The sequence below is a fragment of the Orycteropus afer genome, unplaced genomic scaffold, assembly GCF_000298275.1.
Source record: "Orycteropus afer afer isolate SDZICR_OR568_19922 unplaced genomic scaffold, OryAfe1.0 scaffold00431, whole genome shotgun sequence".
In the NCBI taxonomy this organism is placed as follows: Eukaryota; Metazoa; Chordata; class Mammalia; order Tubulidentata; family Orycteropodidae; genus Orycteropus; species Orycteropus afer.
This window is the reverse complement of record NW_006922018.1, coordinates 1,858,978-1,871,570: the sequence shown is the minus strand read 5'-3', so window position 1 is coordinate 1,871,570 and position 12,593 is coordinate 1,858,978.

Genomic DNA, 12,593 nt, shown 5'->3' with positions numbered 1-12,593 from the left:
TTCAGAAAATCTTACTTGTATATGATATGAATGATATTGTTTGATAATTTCCAAATTGGGTCACCTTTCTGAGTGCTTCCAGAATTGCTTCTGTTTGTTGAAACATCTCAGTTGGTATTCTGTCAATTCCTGAAGCCTTATCATCTATAACTTCAATGCAGCTTGAACTTCTTCCTTCAGTACTATTGGTTCTTGTTCATAACCTACCTCCTGAAATGTCTGAACATCAACCAATTATTTTTAGTACAGTGACTCTGTATTCCTTCCATCTTCTTTTGATGTTTCCTGTGTTGTTCAATATTTTGTCCATAGAATCCTTCAATTTTACAACTTGAGGCTTGAATTATTTCTTCAATTCTTTCTACTTAAGAAATACCAAGCATTTTATTTTCTAATTCCAAGTTTTGCACAATTCATTATACTACTTTACTTTGTCTTCTCGAGTTGCCCTTTGAAATCTTCTGTTCAGCTCTTGTACCTCATCATTTGTTTTTCCATTTGCTTTAGTTACTGTATGTTCAAGAGCAAATTTCAGAGTCTCTTCTGACATCCATTTTGGTCTTTTCTTTCTTTCCTGTCTTTTTAATGACCTTTTGGTTTACTCCTGTATGATGTTCTTGATGTCATCCCACAACTCATTTAGTCTTTGATCATTAAAGTTCTATGTGTCAAATCAAGTCTTGAAATGGTTTCTAAATTCCAGTGGAATATATTTAAAGTCAAATTTTAGCCCTCATGGACTTGTTTTAATTCTCTTCAGTTTCAAATTGAACTTGAATATTGCAATTAATTGATGATCTGCTCCACAGTAGGCCCCTGGCCTTGTTCTGACTAATGATATTGAACTTTCCTGTTGTGTCTTTCCATAGATGTAGTCTATTTGATTCCTGTGTATTCCATCCAATGAGGTTCATGTATGTAGTCACTGTTTATGTTTTTGAAAAAAGGTATTTGGTGGGTCTTGCAAAATTCTATTATGCAATCTCCAGCATTGTTTCTATCAGCAAGGCCATATTTTCCAAGTATTGATCCTTCTTCTTTGTTTCTGACTTTCACATTCCAATCACTAGTAATTATCAATGCATCTTGATCATGTGTTTGACCAAACTGAAGAAGTTGGTAAAAATCTTCAATTTCTTCATCTTTGTATTAGTTCTTGGTGTATAAATTTGAATTAACTGGGCTGCCTTGTAGGTGTATGGATATTATCCTATCATTGACAGCACTGTACTTCAAGATAGATCTTGAAGTGTTCTTTTTGATGATGAATGAGACATAATTCCTCTTCCATTTGTCATTCCTGGCATAGTAGACCATATGGTTGTCTAATTCAAAATGGCTAATACCAGTCCATTTCAGCTCACTAATGCCTAGGATATCGATACTTACACATTATGTTTCATTTTTGACAACTTCTAGTTTTCCTAGGTTCTACTTCGTACATTATACATTCCTATTGTGTGTTCCTATTATATATGTTCCTATTATGTTCCATCTGTGTCTTCTGATTTTGAGTTGTGCCACACCAGCAAATGAAGGTGTCAAAAGCTTTACTCTACCTATGTCATTAAGGTCAACTCTACTTTGAGGAGGCATTTCTTCACCAGTCTTATTTTGAGTGCCTTCCAATCTGAGGAGCTCATCTTCTGGCACTATATCAGACAACATTCAGCAACTATTCATAAGGTTTTCATTGACCAGTTTTTTTTTCAGAAGTAGATTGTCAGATCCTTCTTCCTAGTCTGTCTTAGCCTGGAAGCTCCTCTGAAATGTTTCCACCATGGGTGACCCTGCTGGTATTTGAAATACCAGTGGCATATTTTCCAGCATCACAGCAACACATTTGCTGCCACAGTATGACAAACTGCTAGACAAATGGTGAAAGGGAGTTACAGGACATGAAAGACACCATAGATCCCAGCATTGGCCTTTTGTGGTGGAGGGACCTTGTGTTGCAGCTGTTGTTGTTGTTATTGTTAGGTGCTATTGAGTTAGCTCTGACTCATAGCAACCCTATGTACAATAGAATTAAATACTTCCCAGTCCTGTGCCATTCTCACAACCTTTGCTACTCATAAAGCTTTCCAGTAATATATCAGACAATGTTACACTTTTATTCATAAAGTTTTCAGTAGCCAATTTTTTTAGAAGTGGATGGCCCCATCCTCCTTGTCAGTCTATCTTGGTCTGGAAGCTCCACTGAAACATACCTACCATGGGTGAATCTGCTGGTATTTGAAATATCAGTGGTATAGTCTCCAGCCTCACAGTAGCACGCAAACCACCACAGAACACTAAACTGACAGATGAGTGGTGGGTGCTACAGCTGGTAAAGGTTAAGTGAAAAGACCTCTAGGTTTGAGGAGTGGACAAGGATGGCTCTGTGTTCCCCATTGCTCTAGAATTGACTTTGAATGAAAAGAGGGCTAATTCCCCTCCACAATGGCTGATTTTTTTCAGAAGAAGATCACCAGCCTTTCCTCCACAGCACTTATGGGTGGTCTTGAACCTCCAACCTTTTGGTTACAGCTGAGCATATTAACCATGTGCACCACCCAGAGACTCCAAGGGGCTTATTTTCAATATCATATGTTATATCCTTTAGTAGTTGTGTGATGTTGGACCAGTGACAATTTTTCTCTGCTTCCATTTCTTCACTGAAATGTAATTTTATGTACTTTGCTCAGATGTTCTAATGGTTTCATTAAATTCCAAACCAAACCAAACCCACTGCCGTGGAGTCAGATCTGACTCATAGCGACCCCTCCTTGGGTTTCCGAGGCACTATCACTACAGAAGTAGATTGCCCAAACTTCCTTCTGCAGAACTGCTGATTTGATTTTCACTTCCATTGTGTAAACATCAGAGCTGATTTTATTACCAAGTTACTGAAATTCAGTGTGGCAAAAGAAGAGAGGGAAAGAGAGAGAGAGAGAGAGAGAGAAAGAAGGACAAGCAATAAGAAAGGTGGGAAGAGACTGTGTCAGACCTAACTAGAGCCAGGTGGAAAAAATACTTTATGTTCACTTTTAAGAAGCCATTCATAGTCCACACAAAGGAAAGCAATGCTGTAATAGGAAATTTTTTAGATAGTATCTGCTTAATCAGTCCCAAATGGTACTCAATTACTACCGAATTAGAAATCCTTAATTATTTGTGTGGAATTTCAAAAGGAGAGCCCAGGAAATATGCAATTGCTCCTGCTGGGTGCCCAGGTGGGACCCAGGCATGCCAGGCTGCTGCCATTCATTCACCTGGGAAAGGCTCTGGGCTGATGTTTTCAGAAAGCAGCTGGGACAATTACAGGTTTGCAGAGAACAGTTGGGGATCCAGGAGGAACAAGTGGAAGCTAAGCTGTGCCTGCAGCTATATTTAAATTGCCTTATCTGTGGCTTTTTATTTAAAAAACAAAATAGCACATGGTACATGCTGAATGAATGAATGAGATGGAAAAGATTTTATTAATTTAATTCATATTCTATCTCTCATGTTGGCCCATTTCACAAAATAGAAAATAAAATTCATTGCAGTTCCCATGCTTGCTTGCTCACCAAAAGGTTGGAGGTTCACAGCTATCCAGAGATGCCTCAGAAGAAAGGCCTGGCAATTAATTCCAAAAAATCAGCCACTGAGGACTCTATGGAGCAGTTCTATTCTGACACACACAAGGTTGCCATGAAGTGGAATCGACTCAGTGGCAACTATTTTTTTCTTATCTCTCATGTTGACCCCAATTAATAAAATAGAGGAAGTAAGTTTTATGTCTGGAAGAGAATTATAAAATAATACCTTGTGCTGTGCATTATTTTTCAAGCACTTTACATATATACCAGTTAAAGCAATCTTCAATAACTACCCTATGAAGGAGATGCTATTATTATCCCATTTTACAGATGAGGAGATTGAGTTATGAAGGTCAAGGAGCTTGCTCAAGATCACACAGCAAAGTGGGGGAGGTAAGAATCCCAGAGGGTAGTCCGATTCTGGAGTTTGTGTTTCTGTTACACAGTACTTCCTCTCTATTTGGTGTCTTTGACCTCTGCACAGTGAAGCATGGAAAGGACTGGTGAGGAAGGCAGAATGAATGTAGGATCAGGGAGTTCAGGGCATTTTCCTGGAGCACTTTAAGCATAGAGGAGATACATGTTGAGGCTGCTTTGATGTCTCTGGCAGCTGACTGTGGTGTGGGCACTGGACCTCTCTTCTGCATCCCAGCCTGCACTGGGACTTCTCCTCTGGGGGCACACCTCAGCGCCCAATTTCCCAAGGGAGTGACACCTCACATGTAACTTGCTTGGAAGATTCATAAAATGACAATTTTGTCCATTTTGGATGATGTCGGCCACTGAGCAGGATTCCTTCCCTAACTACCCCCCAAAATTCTGGGAAGGCTCACCACCAGGGCCAAGGGTCCTATATGTGTATTTGAAATGGAGTGCCAAAGGCTTCTTTGTGAATGGTCTCATCAAAGCTATGCTAGTGGGTTACCTCTTGAATGACCGAATGGAGCCTGAAGTAAAAATCAGAAGTTTATCTGTGGTATGCGATTAAGGATTTATTGCTAGAAAAAGTCATTTTTCCATTGATTAGTTTTGCAACACCAAGGGAGAAGCAGTAGGTGGTGAGAAGGTTATACAGGGGATTCCTTGGTGCCCTTTCCTCCAAGCAGAAGCTTTTCCACTCCGAGTTAAAATCATGCTTGTTTGATTTTCTGTGGGTGCATGTGTGTATACATGTTAAGTGTGCATTTGCATGTATGCATGTACATGTATATTTCATTATGGTTGTAAATATGTATATTGTGTGCGTATGTGTATTTTGTGTTGTGTATGTATGTGTGTACATGTATAATGTATGTATGTGTGTATATTTATGTATGTATATGTATATATGTGTATGTATGTATGTAATATTTTTGCCTGACAGGCAGCATGGTAGAAAGTGACTTTACCCATAAGTCAGAAGAACTGAGCAGTTCTGACTCTGCCACCAATAGCTGTACGACTTTGGGTAAGTCAGCTTCCCTCTGTGAGCTTCACTACACTAATTTGTAAAAGCATAGGAGTTGTAGGAGATGATCTAACCTGGAGTTTAGAATCCTGCGGTAGTTTATCACCTTGGAAACCCGAGGGGGTTGCTACAAGTTGGAAGTGACTTGATGGCAGTGGGTTTGATAGTAATACAGGGACCACCCCCTGAGTAGCCCCTGATAAGCACCTCTACCCAGACGTATGTCTGAGTCTTCCCTTCCTACCCAAGTTGCCACCCTGATACAACCACCCATGAGAACTGCCTCTGCCTCCCTGTTGATATTTCAACACATTTTTCTCCCTCCCCCACTTGCTATGGTGGCCAAAGCCACAAGCAAGTAGACATGTCCAAACCTTGGTTCTCACAGCACCACCGCAGGATGTTCTCAGAGGTGCTCCCCATCCTGACCCAGACTTCCAGCCCCACTTGCTTATCTCCAGACTGCTTTGTGCCTCTAGTCCCAGCACGAGACTCAGTTTCAACACAGCCAAGCAGATCCTAATCTTCCCGGCCCACCCTTTCCGCGGGCGCTGCCTCCAGCATCTTGCTCACTCTTCTCAGAGACTTTGCTCTTTGTCTCTGAGGGATGGAGGCCCCCCACACCCTCCTCCTCCCAGGCAGGAGTGGTGACAGCAGCACGGGGGTGGCGGCAGGGGGTGTTGCACAAGCCTCCTCTGGAGGGGGCAGTGAGAGCATGTATTTATTATTTTCCTGCTGATTTATTGTGCTGGCCGAGCCCCACCCTTGGTAAGAAATCTGGTGAGCCCACTAGTACCCCTGTTCTTAGAACCCTAAAGATGATGGTGGCAGCAGCATGGCAGTGGCAGTTGGATTTTGAGCCTTAAGAAATGGTTCACTTTGCCTATGTGGGTCCTCATAGAGGAAGGAGAAAAAAAGAGCTTTCCCAAGTAAGCTCTGCAAATTCTTATGTTATGAAAAGCTGTGTCAAGGGGTTTCCCCTCCTGAATAGGGAAAAAGTATACAACAACAACAAATACATTAGCCCTCATACAAGCTACTGTTTAAAACTTGTACTTTGCCAACATTTGACCTTCACACATTGTCTGAGTTCCATTAATTATGGGCCTATAACTCAACTACCACTGAGTCGATTCTGATTTATAGCGACCCCATTGGGTTTCCAAGGCTATAAATCTTTACGGAAGTGGATTGCTTCATCTACTTCTTGTGGAGCAGCTGGTAGGTTTGAATCACTGACCTTCTGGTTAGCAACCAAATGCCAGAAATGGAGTCTCTGGGTGGTGCAAATGGCTAAATGGGCTCAGCTGCAATGGACAGACTGAAGTTCAAGTTCACCCAGAGTCACCTCCAGGGAAAAAAGGCCTAGGAATCTACTTCTGAAATATCAGCCATTGAAAATCCTATAGAGTACAGTTCTAGTCTGACACACATAGGATCACCATGAGTTGGAATCAACTCAAGGACAGTTGGTGGTTTAGAAAGCAAAATAAACTCTGGAAAAGTAGATGTACCACTCAGGGCTCCCTAGACATCTAGGGATCCTCTCTGAGGAGTTATACTCTGTTCTAGCTATTACCTAGACCTCCTTTTATACCTAGCCCAACTTCCACAGCCTTGATCAAACTTTTCATGACCATCCCAGGCCTCTTGATCACACCTAGTCTGAGCATCTGCCATAATATAGCTACCCACATAATTTGAACTCCTTTGTACAATATCATCTATTGTTCACTTACTCCTTATCTGTGTTATCTCCTTAAAGCATCCTGGGGATTAGGAAGCATATCTTTTATTTCTTTTGGAGCTCATCTTCCATTATTTTCTGGCACAGTGCTGCTCATGGAGTTGGGACTCAATAAATGCCTGCTTGATTGAGAGATGATATTTTGTCAACAGACAAGAGAAGCCTGGGATAAGGCACAACCATTCTACTCCCATGGACAAAACAGTCATGTTTGCCAATTGTTGCCAAAGCTCCTCTTCATTCTCAAAAAAAAAAAAAAAACTAACTAACTACCATCAAGTCAGTTCCAACTCATAGTGACCCCTCCTTGGGTTTCCGAGGTGGTAGCTCTACAGAAGTAGATTGCCTAGTCTTCCTTCCAAGGTTTCATTCTCTAGCCTCCCTTTTGCAGTCATGTGACTACTTCTGGCCAATGGACATTGAGTAGCAGAATCAGGCATCACTTTGCATCCAAGGGGACTTAAAGCCATGTGAATTTTCCAAACTCTTGTCAATCTCTGCCATGACACTATTGATATGGCAGCTTATCGAGGTGGTGGCACCTCCATCAGCCAGAGTTTCCAAGTGACCACATGGAGCAGAGCCTCCAGTGTGAATGTCACATGGTGTAATGAGAAATAATGTGGAGGTTCATTCATTATTACAGCAGGCCTAACCTGGTTAGTGTAACTTCTGTCCTATTTAATTATTTTCCAGAAATAAAGATGATCTTCAGACTGGAAAGGGAAAAGATAAAAAATTTTAGTTCAAGCTAGGGCAAGAAAGGGCAGCTTGCCCAGGGTATTTCAAAGTATGGTCCAGGGATACATGCTTGTTAAAAATGCAGATTCCTGGCCTCCAGTCTAGACCAGAGTCAGGATCTCCAACATCTGCGTTTCTAACAAACTCCCTGGTAATTCTTATGCACAGTTACATTTGAGAAATTTAAATGAGGGTTCAAAACACTGGTTCCTGGGCAGCTGTTTAAAAACAGCTGATACCCTGCCTCATCCCAAGAGGGCCTTTTAAAAACTGGTCTGGCAAATGGCCTAGACATAATTTTTGTTGTTGTTGTTATTGTTGTTTCTTAAATTCCTCTGATGAATCTGATGTGACCTGGATTGTTAAAAATAAAAAAGTTTCAGTTCTTATTTCCAAAGGTTTATTAAGAAGAAATTGTTCCAAGGTTGAGACATGAGCCAAGTGAATGTAATTGGCATGGTGTCCTGACTAAAGCATGTATGGCTTTCAACAACAACAACAAGATCCTCATTCAGCTGTGGCTGGTCTCTGTTCAGATGTCACCACCTACACACACCACAAAGACATCACCATTTGCAGTCTGTGTGCATGGGTGGCCTTGCCCATACGAAAGGAGGTTCTATGACACCAGAAACTTCATCTTCACAAAGAGCGTTTTCTTTAAAACATCCAGCACTTATCTATTCATGTCCCCTAGTTTGCCTCAACTTCTTCATCTATAAAAAGAGTGTAGTAGCAGTTCCTGTGTCATTGAGTTGTGATGATTAGATTAAACAAAAGCAAGTTACACACACATGCATGCTTGTACATATGCACATGTGTACACACTCATGAAGATTTAGTGCACACAAAACTTTTGAGCTTTTATTTTCACATAGGTTTATAGATTCTTTAAAGAAAAGCTAATGTTAGTAATCTCTGAGATTTCCTGGAAAGTTACAGAAGTGTCAGTTGACGGGTCGTGAGCAAACATGTTCTTAAAAAAGTTTTATTCTAGTAACAACAAACTGATAAACTTGCTTTCTATCAAAGCCAACATTTAGAATTAATCCTTTCAACAGTGATTACCGGGAAAAAATAGAGGTTTGGTGAAAATAAGCAATGCCAAGTAAAGGCCTCTTTCTAATAAAACCAAAAACCCACCTCACTGCCATGGAGTTGACTCTGACTCCTAGTGATTCTATAGGACGGAGTAGAACTGTCCCATAAGGATTCCAAGGCTGTAAATCTTTATGGAAGCAGACTACCTCATCTTTCTCCCACAGATCAGCTGGTGGTTTTGAACTACTGACCTTTGAGTAGCAGCTGAATGCTTTAACCACCAACAGAGGTCCTTTCTTTTTTGATATGACTCATTATTAAATTGGTAAATGAAGAGACTTCAATAGCTATAATGTAGCTTGACATTTAGCTGAACACTTGGCAATTTTTTAAAAATAATTAAAAAATATATTTAAGTAAGACTGTTGTATAAAATAGGGAGCTTTGTGGTGTAGTGGTTAAGACATTTGGCTGCTAACCAAAAGGTCAGTGGTCAAACCCACCAAACGCACCAACAAGCAGTCTGCTCCTGTAAAGATTTACAGGCTTGGAAACCCAGTGGGGGTCACTATGGGTTGGAATCAATGGCAGTGAGTTTGGTTTGGTGTGGTTGTATACAATGTGATTAAAACTTGTGCTTTTAGTTGATTCTTCACGTGTATCTAAAAAGTATTGATTGATGGTTCTGTACACTTTTTACAATGTTGTCAAGTTCTCTTGACTGTGTCTTGATCTGGAGTCCCCCAGAATGCCCAGCACAGCATCCTATGCAGTGTGAGCATCCCACAAATACATTAAGCAAATGCTCCTGAAAGGTCAAATTTAGTTAAGTTCCCCTTATTGCTCTCTTCTTAGCTCTGTTGCGTTTAACATATTGACGTGTCTCTTAGATGACAATAATGAAATCAAGGTTGCGAGTGTTCTCTGCAGATTAAAAGTTGTGTAAGTACATGAAATCAGTGAGGAAGAAGAAGATGACCTCTTTTTGCTAAATAAAAAGTGGCATAAATGCAGTTGAGGAGATTCAACTTAACAGTGTTCATGTACAATCAAAGTTTTCACTTGATGATAAAGTTAATTTGAGCCAGCCATGTTCTCGGCAATTGAAAAACTTAAAAATCTTAGTATTCATTAAAGGAGCCCTAGTGGCACAGTAGTTTAATGCTTGACTGCTAACTGAAAGGTCAGTGGTTCAAACCCACTGAGTAGCTCCATGGAAGAAAGACCTGGTGATCTGCTTCCATAAAGATTAAAGCTTAGAAACCCAATGGGATGATTCTATTCTGTCACATGAAGTTGCTATAAATTGACCCCATGTGACAGTACTTAACAACAGTGTTCATTAAGTTATCAGATCATCATAAGCAATGGTCTCATTGTATTTGGCACCCCGAAGGCTATGGTGGTGTAGTGCTAAGGCATTTGACTGCTAACCAGAGGGCTGGTGGTTCAAACCCACCAACCACTCCTCAGAAGGAAGGTTAGGCAATCTATTGCCATAGTGATACCACCTTAGAAACCCAAAGAGGGGTCACTCTGAGTCAGATCCAACTTGATAGCAGTGTTTTTGTTTGTTTGTTTGTTTTTGTTTTTTAAGGCTTATGGAAGGAGTTTTGGTAGCACAGTGCCTAAAGCATCTGACTGCTAACCAGAAGGTTGGGGGTGCAAACTTCCGTGGAAGTAAGACTGAGCAATCTACTTCCGTAAAGATTTGCTGCCTCAGAAACACAATGGGGTCACTATGTGTGATAGTGGGAGTTGTGTGTCAACTTGGCTGGACCACAATTCTGAGTGGTGTAAGCAGTTGTGATGTGGGTTATTCCCATGATGAGATTGGATGTATGTGTTTTGAGCAGCCAGTCCATTGAAAGTGAGTTTCCCTAGGGGTATGGCCTGCTTCCAATATGTTTATGGACATCCTGGGAAAAAGAGACACTCTTCTGTGAATTGAGATCCTGTTGTGCTGCCTACTACTGCCCATTTGGCCCGGAGATCTTGGATTCATCATTCATTGGAATCAGCACCCGGTATCCTCAAGAATGTATCAACTCCCCAGCACTATGTCATAACTTAGTCCATAGGGATCTTGATCACCTTTCCCTTCCACAAGATCACACTGGTCCATTATATTGATGACATGCTGATTGAACCTAGTAAGGAAGAAGTATTGATGACTCTAGACTTACTGGTGAGACATCTGTGTGCTAGAGGGGGGAAATTAACCCAACAAAAATTCAGGCACCTTCCAGTTCAGTGAAATTTCTAGGGGTCCAGTGGTGTGGCGCATGTCCAGATATTCCTACTAAAATGAAGGATAAGTTATTTTATCTGGCTTTCCCCACAACTAAAAAGGAGGCACAATGTCTGGTGGGCCTCTTTGGATTTTGGAGGCAACGTATCCCTCATTTGGGTGTGTTGCATTGGCCTATTTATCAAGTGACTCAGAAAACTCCTAGTTTTCATATAGATAAATGGAATAGAATTGAGAATCCAGAAATAGATCCATCAACCTATGATCAGCTGATCTTTGACAAAGGCCCAAAATCCATTAAATGGGGAAGAGAATGTTTGTTTAATAAATGGTGCTGGCAAAACTGGATATCCATTTGCAGAAATATGAAACAAGATCTGTACCTCACACTATACATAAAATCGAACTCCAGATGGATCAAAGACTTAAATGTGAAACTTAAAACTATAGAGTTCCACAAGGAAAAACTAGGGGCAAATTTAGGGGCCCTAGTATATGGCATAAATAGACTATCAAGCATAACCCAAAATGCACAAACAGCAGAAGACAAACTAGATGAATGGGACCTTCTAAAAATTAAATTTTTATGTGCTTCCAAAGACTTCTCCAAAAGAGCCAAAAGAGAACATACAGATTGGGAAAAAATATTCAGCAATGCCATATCTGACAAGGGACTTATCTCTAGAATTTATAGAAAACTCCAACAACTCAATAACAAAAAGACAAATAATCCAATTCAAGAATGGGCAGAAGACATGATTAGACACTTCACCAAGGAGGATCTTCAGACGGCCAACAAACATATGAAGAAATGCTCACAATCATTAGCCATTGTGTTGTTGTTTTTGTTATGTGCCATCAAGTCAGACACGACTCATAGCGACCCCTCCTTGGATTTCCAAGGCAGTATCACTATGGAAGTAGATTGTCCCATCTTCCTTCTGAGGAATGGCTGGTGGGTTTGAACCGCCAACCTTCTGGTTAGCAGTCAGGTGCCTTAGGCACTATATACTACCATTAGCCATTAGAGAGATGCAAATCAAAACAATGAGATACCATATTTTTCCAGCACCAGTAGCAAAATTCAACAAGACAGAAAATAACAAATGCTGGCGAGGATGAGGAGAGATTGGGACTCTCATACAGTGCTGGTGGGACTGTAAAATGGTACAACCATTGTGGAATGCAGTATGGTGATTCCTTAAAATGTTGGAATTAGAAATACAATTTGACCCAGCCATTCCATTACTAGGTATATATCCTAAAGAAGTGAGACCCATGACAAGAACAGACTGTGGTGGTTATGTTGTGTGTCAACTTGGCTGGGTCTGGTTGAGTAGCTGGGCAGCTGGTGGTAGTTATTCCCAATGATGATGAGACTGGCAATCAACTCCATGGTGGAATCTACCACAAGCAGCTGAGTACCTGCCTTTGGGATGTGGTCTGCTTCCTATATATAAGAAGTAGCTTTGGAAATGGTCTCTAGCCTATGGCATGCTTGGACCCTACATGTAGCTGTGTCATTGCTCAGCAGCCTGTTATGCTCTGCTGACCTTGGGACTTACAATGGACTTGAGTTAATGGCCTGCTGTGTGGTTTGGTAACATCAGGACTGTGCCTTTTTACTTGTCAACCTTGGGGCTTTTCAGACTCAGCAGCCAGCAGCTGTCTGAGTGAAAAAATGCCTCTAGCTCCAGTGGGCTGGAAGCAGGAGGCAGAGCTGGACCCCAAGGTTGAGGGGCTTTCACCCAGCCCCTAGAGCCTGGCACTTTGAACTTGGACTTAAAGCCTCCAAATTGTAAG